The following is a 14,770-nucleotide window of genomic DNA, read 5'->3' on the forward strand; positions in this document are numbered from 1 at the left end:
ATTATTGGGGTATGGCTGCTCCTAACTTATTATTTTGGCTTCTATTTACTCACTGACATCACTTAAGTATATAGTTAAATTGAATAATAATGAATACTCTTGTGGGTATTTATCTGGTGTTATAAGTGAATACCACGTGCTACTGTCAATGCATCATTCTGTAAAATAAGGACATGAACACGGACATCTGAGAACAGTCTTCTATCAAAGTATCCAATCCCAAGAATGACTGTAAAAAGTGCTTAGAAGAACAAAGATTTAAGTACATCTAAACGAATTTAAAAATGTATCTGTAATTTAAAATTCTGTGTAATAAAAGCCAGAATTCATCTGCAGGATGAAGCATGTATATTAGATTTGTAACATCAAAGATTTTTAAAACAGGATCTCAAAATAACTTTTAATATTTGTAATACATGCACTTTCTAAAGTAGAAACGACTTGGTACTTCCATGGCAAACTGGTATATACTCTCTCAGAAGATGTTTAGCTGCTAATAAAGTAGAAATGAGGCTGTTTGACTGTAGGCAAAGTACACATGATGCTAAAATAGATTAAAAAGGAAAATTTGCCACAAAGGAAGAGTGTAAAAGCAGTACAAAGAAAGTAAGCAGAAAGATTATACTACCTTCGATGCAATCAAGGCTGAGGCACATAACTGTTAATGAAGCAGTTAGTCTTCTTATGTTTATGAATTCTCACAAGACACTAGAAAACTTAAAGGGTGAACAACATGTCAACATTATTTAAGTTGTTTGTGGATAATATGGAAGTCAAATTCCTTGTTGAGTGGTAATGTCACATACTAATAAGAGTAATGTGCTAGCTTAACTTTAGAGAGGAACATTCATAAGGAATTGTATAATCTAGCTATGGGAAAAGGGGTGTTATGACAACCCATGACTTATGTAGCCAGAAAGAGTAGCCTCACAGGTGGAATGTATAGAGAATATTAGCAATCACAATGTATCACTTGACAGAGGCAATTTCTAAATTTTACTGGACGGAATATTTATACAGCTTTTATTGGGATTTATATCTGATAACAGCAGCAGTACACATCAAAAACTATCTCACCAGTAATGCATTTGCTAACTGCGTTACTTTAAAAATGTCTTTTTCCATGAGAACAGCCCCCCTGTACCTTTTACACTCCCACATCTCTATGTTTACTAACTCTAAGGTTGTAGACTCTTAGGAATATTGACAATTTTTCATACCTTCATTGCTCTGTGATTGTATTGAAATCCATTCCCACTTCACTCACGCATGGTGAAATATGTACCGTGTATTTCAGTTTAGTTGATCCTTTTCATGTTAATGATACACATTGTCTACAGCTGTCTCATGTATATATATATATATATATATATATATATATATATATATATATATATATATATATAAATACACATGTGCATACACAAATATCTGTGTGTGTGTGTGTGTGTGTGTGTGTGTGTGTGTGCGTGTATGGAGCTAGGACTTTTGACTGAAAGATCAAAAGTTCAAATCCATCGATACTTATGTGAAAGTGCTTTTCACCGAAGAAGCACTTTCGCATAAGTATGCCTATTGCGGAGGTCATACTACGGTGCAGATAAGGGAAAATTCCCTTTTCCCTACTGTAGTGCGATCTCAGAGGGAGAATATTAAAGTAGGGGGGTGTGCAGGGGGGCATGCCCCCCCTGCAAAAATGTTAATTTAGTGTTTTTTTTTAAAACACACTTTAATGAAAGTGATTTTCGATGTAAGCGCTTTCGTTAAAGTGTGTTCGGTGGTTATGGATTCGGACTTTTGGTCTTTCGATCAAAAGTTCTAGATCCATGTGTGTGTGTGTGTGTGTGTGTGTGTGTGTGTGTGTGTGTGTGTGTGTGTGTGTGTGTGTGTGTGTGTGTGTGTGTGTGTGTGTGTATATATATATATATATATATATATATATATATATATATATATATATATATAAAGAAAAGTGAACATACACTCATTTCAGTGCAGTAAGGCCACTTAAATATTAATATAATTTTCCCATCTTTGCTCTAGCTGAGGACTAATGCACACATAACTACAACATACCTATTATTCCCATAAACTATTGCTCTATCTTTACTTTTTTCTGTCCCTTTCTCCATTTTTGCCTGTCTTTCTTTGCCAGTTAGAATATGAATTCTTTAGAGAAATGTGACCCCTTTGGTTGAGACAGTGTCATATGCTTCTGTGGTACTTTTCCTTCAATGCCATGTCATGCTGTCTGTCATTAAGAAGGAATGTGTTTTTCTAAGTAAGTGTTATAAGACATTTGCATGACAAAAGTTATATGCAGTTGGAAAACATAATGAAGTAAACTGTTTTATTCATTTCTGTTGGTCTCTATTGCCCCATTTACTTCTCTAGACTTAATAGTCATCGGGTCTACAAACAAGAGATTTTGCAAGTTTCCCCTCATTGTAACAACTTTTCATTATCAGTCACCATCAGCAATATGAGTAATGAAAGTCACCTTTTTCCAAAATCTTCACTTTATTCTAAGTGGCAAATAATGAGGGAAATAGTCTTTGGAAAGGTATGATAAGTTGCATAACATATGCTGTTTGAATTCTCCCCAGCCTACATTGACTATAAGGTATTGTTTGCAATATCTCTTTTCTCTTGGCTGTTCCCATTAGGGGTTGCCATAGTGGATCATCTGTTTCCATTTCTTTCTGTCCTCTGCATCTTGCTCTGTCACACCAACCACCTGCATGTCCTCTCCCACCACATCTATAAACCTTATCTTAGGCCTTCCTCTTTTCCTGTTACCTGGCAGCTTCATCCTTGGCATCCTTTTCCCGATATACGCAGCATCCCTCCTCAGCACATGTCCAAACCAATGCAATCTCGCCTTTCTTGCTTTGTCTAAAAAACGTCCAACCTGGGCTGACCCCTAATATACTTATTCCTAATCCAATACCACTCACCAAATATATCCTCACCAGCAAGTACTATGCAATCTCAACTTGAACATGTATACTTTGTCTTTATTTTCTATGAAATAATTCTTGAAATAGTATGCAAGAACCTTCAATCACCTCAAGATATATGCACATTATTGTTCAGTAAAAATCTTACAAGCTATTTCTGTCTTTTACATTTAAGTAAAATTACATGCAGCTATTTTTCTCTGTACTTTAAATGTTAAGTTCATGTCCCAACTACATCATGATTTAGAGGATGTCATCGACATAAGATTGTTCCTATTAGTTCCAATTCCTTTACCAAACTTTCTCTTTACTTCTGCAGGAACAGTTAGCTACATTACAAAACTTTTTAAGGCTTTAATTATGAATTACAATACTCAGCTTCAGAAGTTAATTTTTTTTCCTCTTTGTAGTTGAGGAAAAGTAAAACTGTAGGGCGTTACTTTGCTTTTGAATTATCAAATGTTTAACCAAAGTATTATGTTTAAAATCTATTTAAGGTGCAATTCTGATTGAAAGGATATTGTGAGTTTCTTACTTTTAGATTATGATCTGACTCCAGAGAAAAAAAGTAGATTATCATGGTTTCTGCAGCCAGGTTGAAGAACATGTAACAGCCTTGATTTCAAGATTCAGTGGTAACCTCTTTATATCTGGGCTCATTTCTTATTTACCCTACCACGCTCGCTGTTTGCTGTTTAGTGAATAGTACATGTTCTCTGAAGTATAATTAACCTAGTGGTCTTTATATCCTTGGTGATTCCAGCTAGTATTTACAGATGGTTTTAAGTGTAACCCCCTTAGCTTACTTGAACCTTACATGCACGTCCTTTAGCTCATGCTGAGACTTTACATAACCCAGCTTATTATAGTCTTATGTGATAATAAAGGTAGTTTAATCGACCTCTACTGCATTCTTGACTGGATATCCAGTAATTTAGTGTAATCTTGTTACCATGGCCTTGCTCTAGATGTGATATTTGTGTTTTCACGATACTCTCTAGTTTGCTCATACATATGTTTTATCTGTTTTTAGTTTCTGCCATTATACAGTATATAAGATCTGTCTTTGCCTGCACTGACATCAAAGAGAACTGTTGCTGGACTTTGCATGTTATACATGAAGATGTTACGTGTAATTTATTGTAGTGCTTTCTCAAGCTTGTGTTTGCTCTATATCTAAACTATCTCCTTTCTATCTCCTTTTGCCAGCCATACAACCCCCTGACCACCTGCTGTTCTTGGATCTTGCATCTTATACAAAACTGCTGTCATCTCTCCTAAATTAAAGAATAAAGCTATCCCGCTAAGGGGAGCCTTCACCTGGAAAAGACATAAGGAAGTATGTCCTAGAGCTCCTGCTGGTTTTAAATACTTATTTGTATACTTCTTTCCCAGTGAAATTGTAAAACCCAAAGGCAGCCCAGCCAGTAGCCTGCAACCAAACCCCCTCCCTCCTCCTCTCAACCAACTGATCACATATTCCCCGTAATATCCCTAGCAGCTTGCCACACGCTTGAACCCTCAGGCCCTGTAAACAGCATTGATAGAAGTACCTGCTGTGGCTATTAGGTGGCCCCCATCTACTGGGGTTTTCTTTTCTTTTTCCTCTGTAAACTGCTTATACCTAGCAAATTCTCTTTATCTTACCCTATCTTACTGTTAGCCCCTTCTGCTCCACTACCTCTCTCTACCCTTCTCTGCTGCTTAGAGCTTCTACTCTCTCCTACCTCTTGACAACAAATATACCTGTATCCCTTTGCCTTACTATACTTATATCCCTTTGTACTATACTTATATCCCTTTGCCGTACTTACCTTCATTCTGAGTACTTCACTGATAGTTTTTCTCCTGGACCTCTTCTCCTTTGGCTCTTCCCGCTCCGTGGCCCTCATGGGCTCACTCCGCTCCCTCCCTACCCCCAATTCCCACCCACCCCCAGGGGACCTACATTTATCTCAAATAGGGACACACCCCTAGTTACCTTCTCTCCAATCACAGCCCTACACTACTCCCTAAATCCATCACAGTTATCACTATCACACTTACACACCCTCCCCTTTCTGAAACACTACACCTATCTCAATATATCCCTACCTCCTGCCCCACCCTCTAATTACTATCATCTAACATTACTTCATCACACTATATCCTACATCACTACAAACCTCCACTTAACTCACAATGCCCATATTATCCATCCATGCTTTACTGAGACTACTTATCTCTATGCTATTATTATCATCTCTTATAACTACTTACATCATAACTTCTTACGAATTCTCTAATAATATCTCTCCTTCACTGCCCTCTAAAAGCACCTCTACACATGAAATACCTTTATCTGCATCCTACATACTCTCACCCTCTCAATCCATATACCTTCTAGCCAAATATCACAGACTAGCACACTGCAAGTTTATAAAAACTCTAACCAAAAAGACATATCTTTCTCACTATAAACTTAAACAACAGCTATATCTTACTCTTCTCCACTTATTACAAGATGGTGATATTCACCCCAATCCTGGCCCACATCATATTACAACCAACATAGAACAAAACCAAACTAAACCTTTATCTCTCTTATACTCAAAACCTTCCAATTCCCTTTCCATTGCCCATCTTAACTCCATGCCCTCCTCGAAACACAACAGTTTGACATTTTATGCCTATCAGAAACTTGGTTAAAACCTTCCATTAGAGACATCGAAATTACCCCACCTGGTTATAACATTATTAGACTTGATTGCACTACCAAGAAAGGAGGTGGGGTATCCATTTTGTACAAAGCGAAACTTAAACTTAATCCTCTTGATCTTACTCTTACCCAAAACACAAATGCAGAAGTAATTAGCTCCAAAGTACAAATCAATAACACTAAAGCAATAAACATCATTTGTGCTTATCTCCCCCCTGGAAATAACATCAAAACCCTTGAAGATATACTCTACCAACTTTCTATCAAACTCCCACAAGAAACACTAGTCCTAGGGGACTTCAACATAGACTGGAATTCTTGTAACAATGCTAACCCTACTTCCCACATCAACCTCTATGGCTTCAAACAACTTATCAATAGTCCCACTAGAACTAATAAAACAAACAATAAGGGTACCACCCTAGACTGGATTCTCACAAATACCCCCTTGCAAAACTACCAAACACGTATCCTTCCAGATGACCTTAGTGACCACGCACTAACCTATATCATTAGATGCAAAACCAACCTAACCTTACCCACCACTTTCTGAACTCTACACTCAAAAAAGCAACTTAACCCTGAACAGTTTCAAGCTGAACTTTCACAATGTCAATGGACCCCACTAAAATATCTCCCACTCAACAAAGCAGTTGAACACTTCAATTCTACATTCTTAGCTATACTTAATCAGCACGCCCCAAGTCGCACCATTAGAACCAAAACTAAAACTGCACCCTGGCTAACCACAAATACTAAGCATAAAATAGCCCTAAGAAACAAATCTTGGCATAAATGGCGTACCACCAAAACTCCAACTGACCACCAAAACTTTAGAGAACTTAGAAACAGTTCTAAAAAAGCCATTCTATTAGACAAAAAGAACTACTACGTTCAACTTCAAAAAACTACCAAAAATGAACCTAAAACATTCTGGTCATGTATTAATAATCTGCTGACCCCAGGCAAAATAATTACACCCAACCCTCAGGATTCTGACCCTGATAATCCCACACGAACAGCCAATAACTTTAATTCCTTCTTCACCAATTCTATACAAACTCTAGCCAACCAACTATCTCCAGATACTTCTCAACTACATCCAAATACCTTAATAAACACTATCCCTCCCCTACACCTACAACCTGTATCTACCTCCTATATACAAACTCTTCTCCATAAACTAAAACCTACCACCCCTTCCGCAGACAAGCTTCCAGCTGAATTCCTTCAACTAGCAGCAAAAGCCATTGCTTACCCTGTCTCTATCCTAATAAACAGATCAATAAAAGAAGGTATTTTTCCAACAGTCTGGAAGATATCACATATTATACGCCTACATAAAGGAGGCAAATCTTATGATTTCTCCAACTATCGTCCCATAGCACTTCTATCCCCCTTAGCTAAAATCATGGAAAAATGTATACATAAACAACTTCTCAACCATCTCCTCTATAACAGCCTCCTAGCTGACACTCAACATGGTTTCAGACCTGCTCACAGTACCACCACAGCTTTACTCTCCTTTACAAATACCATAAACTTCAACCGCAACAATAACAAACTTACATCTTCTCTTTTCTTAGACCTATCAAAAGCCTTTGATATGGTGAATCATACACTTCTTCTGCACACACTAAAATCTCTGGCCCTGGATCCCTCTTCCATAACCTGGTTTTCTTCCTATCTAGAAAACCATCAGCAAGCCGTACTCTGGAAAAACTCACTATCTGCTCTCCTCCCTGTTTCTTTAGGAGTCCCTCAAGGGTCTATCCTAGGACCACTTCTATTTTCCATCTTTATCAACGTCCTCCAATCATCTATCCCTAACACTACCTGCATACAATATGCAGATGATTCCACCATTATTTGCACTGCTTCTTCTCAAACCGAACTCCAGATGCAAACTCAATCAGCCTTCTCAACTGTTGAACAGTGGTTCTCCAATCGCTGTCTACTCCTTAACCCTAAGAAAACTAAATGATTACTCTTTTCACCTACACGTAAATCGACTTTGTCAAACTTCTGTATTACAGCAACTGACAACACCATTATTTCTCCTGATTCTACAACTAAACTTCTCGGTGTTATTATCGATAATAATCTTAACTATGATTGTCAAATCAACAGTACAATAAAAGCAGTTAATAAAAAAATAGGATCCCTGTACAGAATAAAGCCTTTCCTCACACCTGAAGCTAGGACAACCTTAGCCCAAACACATCTTATCTCTACCCTTCTGTATGCTTCCCCTATTTACACTAATCTATCTAAAAGTAACCTTAAGAAACTTACTACATCTTATCACAATATTGCCAGATTTGCCAGCTCATCCCAATTCAGAACCCACCACTGTCTAAACCTAAAACAACTACACTGGCTGGAACTCCTAACAAGCTCATTTTTCAACAACTTTTAATAGCACACAAAATTCTATACCAACCTTCTAAAACACCAGCTCTTAGCAACCTCTTGACTCCCTATATTAACCTGAAACAACTACGTTCCTCTGATAAACTACTTGTTAATATTACTAAAACTATTAATTCTGCAGGCAACTGCCTTTTTTCTAACTCAGTAGGTAAAATATGGAATAATCTTCCATCTGACATCTCCTCTTTGCCCACTCTTCCACTCTTTAAGAAACAACTATTAAGACATCTTAATAATTTCTGGCTTTGCTCTTGTACCAACCCAGACTAACTTGTTTGCACCTTACTCTATCATAAACCTTCCTTAGCCACTTGGACCCCCCCATCTACCTCAACTCTTCACTTGACAAAATATCCCTTTTCTTTGTAAATATTACTTGATTCACTCTAATATTTCCTACCTTCCTTTCTGTATTGCTAGTAGTTAACCTCTCTCTAAATCTCCTTCTAATTTAGCTTTTTTTAGTTAAGTTAAGATCTATAATATAGGTGACTACATATTATTTTCCCATTGTATAACACATTTGTACTATGCATTATTTGTATTTGTAAAATTTATATTTCCTACCTTCCTTTTTGTATTGCTAGTAGTTAACCTCTATCTAAATCTCTTTCTAATTTAGCTTTTTTTAGTTAGTTAAGATCTATAATATAGGTGATTACATATTATTTTTCCCATTGCATAACACATTTGTACTATGCATTATTTGTATTTGTAAAATTGTTTTCACCTCTGGAGCTTTTCTCCCCAGGCCTCACTTTCTAAGTTAGCTTTTTTAGTTCATTAAGATCTATAATATATGTGATTACATTTTATTTTTCCCATTGCATAACACATTTGTACTATGCATTATTTGTATTCATAAAATTGTTTTTACCTCTGGAGTTTTTCTCCCCAAGCCTCACTTTCTAAGTTAGCTTTTTTAGTTCATTAAGATCTATAATATATGTGATTACATTTTATTTTTCCCATTGCATAACACATTTGTACTATGAATTATTTGTATTTTTAAAATTGTTTTTACCTCTGGAGCTTTTCTCCCCGGGCCTCCACTGAAAATGGACATAAATCCAGCTGGACTAGCCCGGTCAACAAATGTAAAATAAATAAAAATAAAATAAATAAATATCTCCCTGAGCGACAGCATATTTTAATTACAGCTGTAGAGATGCATAATTTTGCTAGCATGATGGGAACCATAACGTGTTCCAGAAAATTGTGTGCTTACCTGAGTTAAGTATATTGAAGACATTGCAATAGCCATGCCTTAATAAGTAATTTTATGTGTTTAGAGGGCAGAGAGAAACAAAGAAATATTGATAAAGTAAAAACACGAGTTTAACTCTTCTATGATCTTAATAATTTGTATTTCTTTTCATTAACATAACTGGACAACAAGACTTACACATACTTTACAACCTATTTAATTAGTGTGTACAATTATTGATCTGCATGTTCTTCTGGATAGTTAGATATTACATCACCTTTTTGAACACCCTTACATTTCAGTACTACTGATGTAAGTAGTTTCATATTTATAATAACCATAATTAGACTAACTATAAATGTAAATATATTTTTCTTTTGTCAGATGGTGGCATCTACCCTTGGTTATACTGATCTATGTGTGAATTGCTTTCTAGTGTCTTAGAAGACAGGCTTACCATATGGTATGCTTTCTTGCTATACTGAGTTGTACACACCGATCTTGTATTTTAGGATTTTTGAACAACAATGCAATATTGGCTTCATTTTTTTGTCATGTTTCTCCCCATGTCCTAGTTGTAAACTAAGTATGCAGTCTGTTAGTACATGACAGTAAGCACCCTAGGTCCATATTCCCCAATGTTGCTCAGAGTCAGTTTACTAGATTGTCCAGACTGTGTACTGAACCTATGGATTGTGTTTCCAATATGGAATTGCTATCCACCCAGTTTAGAGCTAGGGAGTATGTAATGAGTGACATAGAGCCAACCATTGAAAGGGTTATGTCAAACAGGGGAACAACCACTAAACCATATTTATTTAAATGACAAGGTCAGAAACAGTACAGTAATAAGAGAAGGAAGCTGGTGAACAATGAAGTGAGGTATTTTACCAAGTTTACTAATGATGTATATTTGGTTCATGACATTATTCAAAAGAATTGGAGCCTATTAACTACTGATAATAAAACAGCAGCAGATATTGTTGGATCCATCCCAAATTTGGATCAGGAATGCTAAGAATTTGAAACAACTGCTATGTGACAGAGGGCTGTGTCTGGCCAAACCCCTTTCATATAGGTTGAGTACGTTCCCTTGTCATAGGTGCAAGGTATGCCCTATGATTAGTAAACAGCAGAGATCTGAGCATCCCAACTTTGAATTTACATTTGAACTGAAAAGTTATGCAGATTGTCAGACCCACAATGTGGTCTATCTTGCTACTTATAGAGCCTGCACCAGTTTTTATGTAGGTAAGATGGTGCAAAAATTAAAAGACAGAATTTGATGACATCAACATGACATAAAGGTACTAAACATTCAAAATGCTTTAGCCAAACATGTTAAAGAAAATGCAGGGCATGGCTTTTCATTTAGGGTCCTGCAATGTATGAAGGCCAACCCTAGGGGGTCAATTTGAATGATTATGTGGAAGGTTTAGAGTTATACTGGATACTTGAGTTACAGGCTAATAAGGACCCAGGGTTAAATGCTGCTGTCTGTCTCAAACCAACCTTAAAGAGAAGAAGGAGGAAGTAGCTATGTGATGTTATTGTGGGAGGATTTTAGCCCTTCAGTGATTGTTTTTTTGTTTCATTTAAATTTGAAACTGCTTTTATATGTTTGTACTCTGTTTAAATCTGAAGAAGCATTGCATAACGCAAAAGTGCTTATGCTGGATTTATTAATATACACTTTTTACTTTTTATATGGTCGTGGTAGCCTTGCTGTTCTTTGGTTTTTATTTGTTATACAGTGTGTCCAGCAGACGCTTTTATGTGCTTTTGAGGCTTTTTTGTTATTTGAGCACAGTACTGAAAAGTTTCCTGTTTAGACAGGCTCACTGGTATTACATGTTATGCAGGATTTAGACAGAAAAGGACCATTTGGACTAGTTAAACAATTTGAAAATTTTCTAACTTTTTAATGTCCTCACTTTGGTCTTAGATAGCCCAATCATTTGATTACTGAAGGGTTAATAATTTACTACACTTCTGCAGTTTGTTGCATCATATAGGTGTCTCCTCTCTTCAATATTTCAACAAGATTATTTGTTTTATTTTACTTTGTTAAGAGGGTAAGTGAACTGTTCCACAGACTCTTTTCAACCAAGACCTGTGTGTAATTGCACACTTTGTTATAGAAATCACAATTTAATGATTAACTACATAAATAATTTAAAACTGGATGTAGAAAGGTTAGTTATCAGCTTTTACACAGTTAATTTTAAAATGACTGAGACAGTTGCTTTCCATCTTGTAGTAATGCAGGTTATATAATTGTCTAAAGATTTACAGAAATTGCACATTTGATGTAATGTGCAATATCTTGGTATGTTTCGATATACATTGCTAATAATTTATGAGAGTGACACAGTTTTATAAAGCTGTTCATGAGATATTTTATATATAGACACAATAGTTTTGTTGCAATTTATACAATAGCAAAGGGTATGCATATTTACAGTGATTGTATGTATAAGGACAGGAAGTAGTTACATATAATAGACAATACTTTCATTCATTCCTTTAGTCCTTGATATCAGCTTATCAGATTTATACTATTTGGGGTCACAGGAGAAATGCAACCTAATCCTGGATGAGACAACAGTCCATTGCAGCATGCAGTCTCACACACACACACACACACACACACACACACACACACACACACACACACACACACACACAGACACACACAGACGCACACACACACACACACACACACACAGACACACACACACACACACACACACACACACACACACACACACACACACACACACACACACACACACACACATTCATAAGTGGTTGATCATGTGCTGCAAACATTCTTACAGGCAATTTAGAGGACTAAAAATTCTGTCTTTAGAATGTGAAAAGAAACCAGAACACTCATCAAAGGCTTATGCAGATCCAAGGACCACATGCTGATTTTGCATAAAAGGTAAGCCAGTCAGGACCCAAGAGCCATGTTACACTTTATGATTAATTTTTTAAGGCATGAATGTGCAGTAATGTAAATGTTAGATTTTCCAACTAACTTTCAGCAGGTATTATTATAGTGTGCAGATGAGGGCTATTAATTGGACTAACAGAGTTACATCCTTTTATTAGTAACATTGCAGTATTAAGGATTTCTATAGGACATCCCAAGAGACAGTGTACGTATTGTATAAATGCTGTTGATGAGATACTTCTGTATTCATGCAATTCACAGAGTCAAACAAACATTACATAAAAGGGACATTAGAGAAGCTAATGAATGTGTGTATAGGTATTAAGGAACATACAACATTTAGTTACCCCTGGATTCAAATACAAAATGTTCCACTTCTCTGCCCCTCTGCATTGTACACATGCATACACACATGCATACATATGTGCATACAAACGTGCATACATGCAAATATACATACATAAACCTCAGATGAAAAACATAAGTCAGACAGTTACAAACCAAACGGGTCTATATTAGAACATTGAATATTTAACAGTTTGAATCACTAAAGGTCGACCTTTAGTGATCAAACTGTTAAAACATGGAATGTTCAGAAAAAAAAATAAAAATAACAAAAAAAAAAACTAAACAGTGTAGGCAGGGGGAGAAGCCCCCCTGCACCCCCCATACCCCCCACTACTTAAATATGCCAACTGCGGTACCGCACTACATTGAAGTAAATGGAAATCTCCCCTTACGGAGATTTCCGTTTACTTGTTCGATGTTCTGCAGTTTCGCTATTCTCGTGTCGACAATGTCAGATTCGACATTGTTGGCTTTCGAGAATGTAATATAGACCCTTCTAAACAAGCATAGATGCAGGACAAAGACCTTTGGAGACCTTAACTTTATTTATTTACTTAGTTATTGAGATTTGATTACCAGAAAACTCCATCTGGTTAGTATTTTATCTGGGAGAAAAGCTCCAAAGTTTTACAAAACATTTTAAGAACAATAATTTTACAGTCTTCAAAAGTAATACAAAAAAAATCTACAGTTTAAATAATTATACCAAATTAGATGTAATAAGAAAACATTAGTTAAGAATAGCTACAAGTTGTATAACAATGATTTAATACTGAGACATTTTAGCCAGTTTGCAGAGAAATTAAAGGTAAATTAATGTAATACAAACTGAAATTGCAATATGAAATGAGAGAAAAGAGGGTTATAGTATATTGAGAGAAATAGCCAGGACAGGGAAATTGATAGAAGTAAGGAAGTGAGTGAACAAGGGAGAGTAAGGAGGTAGAAGTGATGAATGACTTGTTCACATTTATGGATCTAGTTTATCCTGTGATGAGCATAAACACAGCCAGCATTTGGCTAGAAATTTCAGAATGTTTTTGAAGGATCTGAGGGAGGATATTGACCTGATGGATACAGGTAAGGTGTTCCTGGCCTTTGCAACATGGTATGAGTATAGATAATGCCTGCTCATAGGTTCATAGGTGTTTACTAGGCTAATGACCACAAAGGCCTTTTTAAGTCTACTCATGCATCCCAAATTTTGGACAAGTTCTGGTACCCTTGATTAGTGTAAGGAGGGGATTGGAAGATAGAATATTTACAAGCAGGGACCTGGGAGATGAACCATTTACAGGTTGCCTGTGTCTATTAGAAATATAGTTGCCAAATCAGAGATGAATTTCCTGTTCTCAATGCAACTGTCCAAGTTACACTTGAACTGAGTTAGGGAGGAACTCTGCTTCATATGGATGGGGAGCTTGTTCCATAGACAAGGTAGTCTATGGGATACATACCTGCAGCAGGTCCTATTGATATCCAGGCAAGGGTTATGTCTTTAGAATGGATAATTCTGGTGCTGCTTGTTTTGAGGATATGCAGGGGTCCATCAGAGTGGGGTCTGACAATGGCCTGTATGTCAAGCATAGATCTTCCCTCAACAGCCTGTAGGAGGCAGAATACAGGGGCAGGGTCTTGAGGTGGTCTTCATAGGACATTTTACTTACAGCCTGTACTCTTTTAGTGAGAAACCTCTGTGGACATTCCACTTGTTGGATATGCCTGGTTAAGTACATTCCAAAGGGGGTATTGTACTCAATGATAGGTCTGATGAATGCAGAATTCAGTTGAACAATGACTTTCTTGGACCTAGATGCCATACCTTTGTTTGTAAGTTGTGCAACACAGAATGATTTCCTCCCTACTGTAGACACATGATGGTCAAAGGCTAGATTATTGTCTATGCGTGTCCCTAAATCCCTGACTACTGGGTCAAGTCTAAGTGGTGTGTTGTCAATATGATAGTTACCAGGGGTGCATGCCTTCCTAAAGGATACTGTTATGCATTTCGTGGCATTTACTTTTAGTCCTTGGTTGTGATGCCAGTTGTTTGTCTGTGTCAGCCCTTCCTGGAGAACATTTGCATCAGTGTGAGATTCAAAGACAGTTCCCAATTTGCAATCATCTGCAAATTTAGTCAGCCAGAAACCATTGACATTGATTGT

Source organism: Protopterus annectens, chromosome 6.part1 (genome assembly GCF_019279795.1).
Source record: "Protopterus annectens isolate FY-2018-M chromosome 6.part1, PAN1.0, whole genome shotgun sequence".
Classification (NCBI taxonomy): domain Eukaryota; kingdom Metazoa; phylum Chordata; order Ceratodontiformes; family Protopteridae; genus Protopterus; species Protopterus annectens.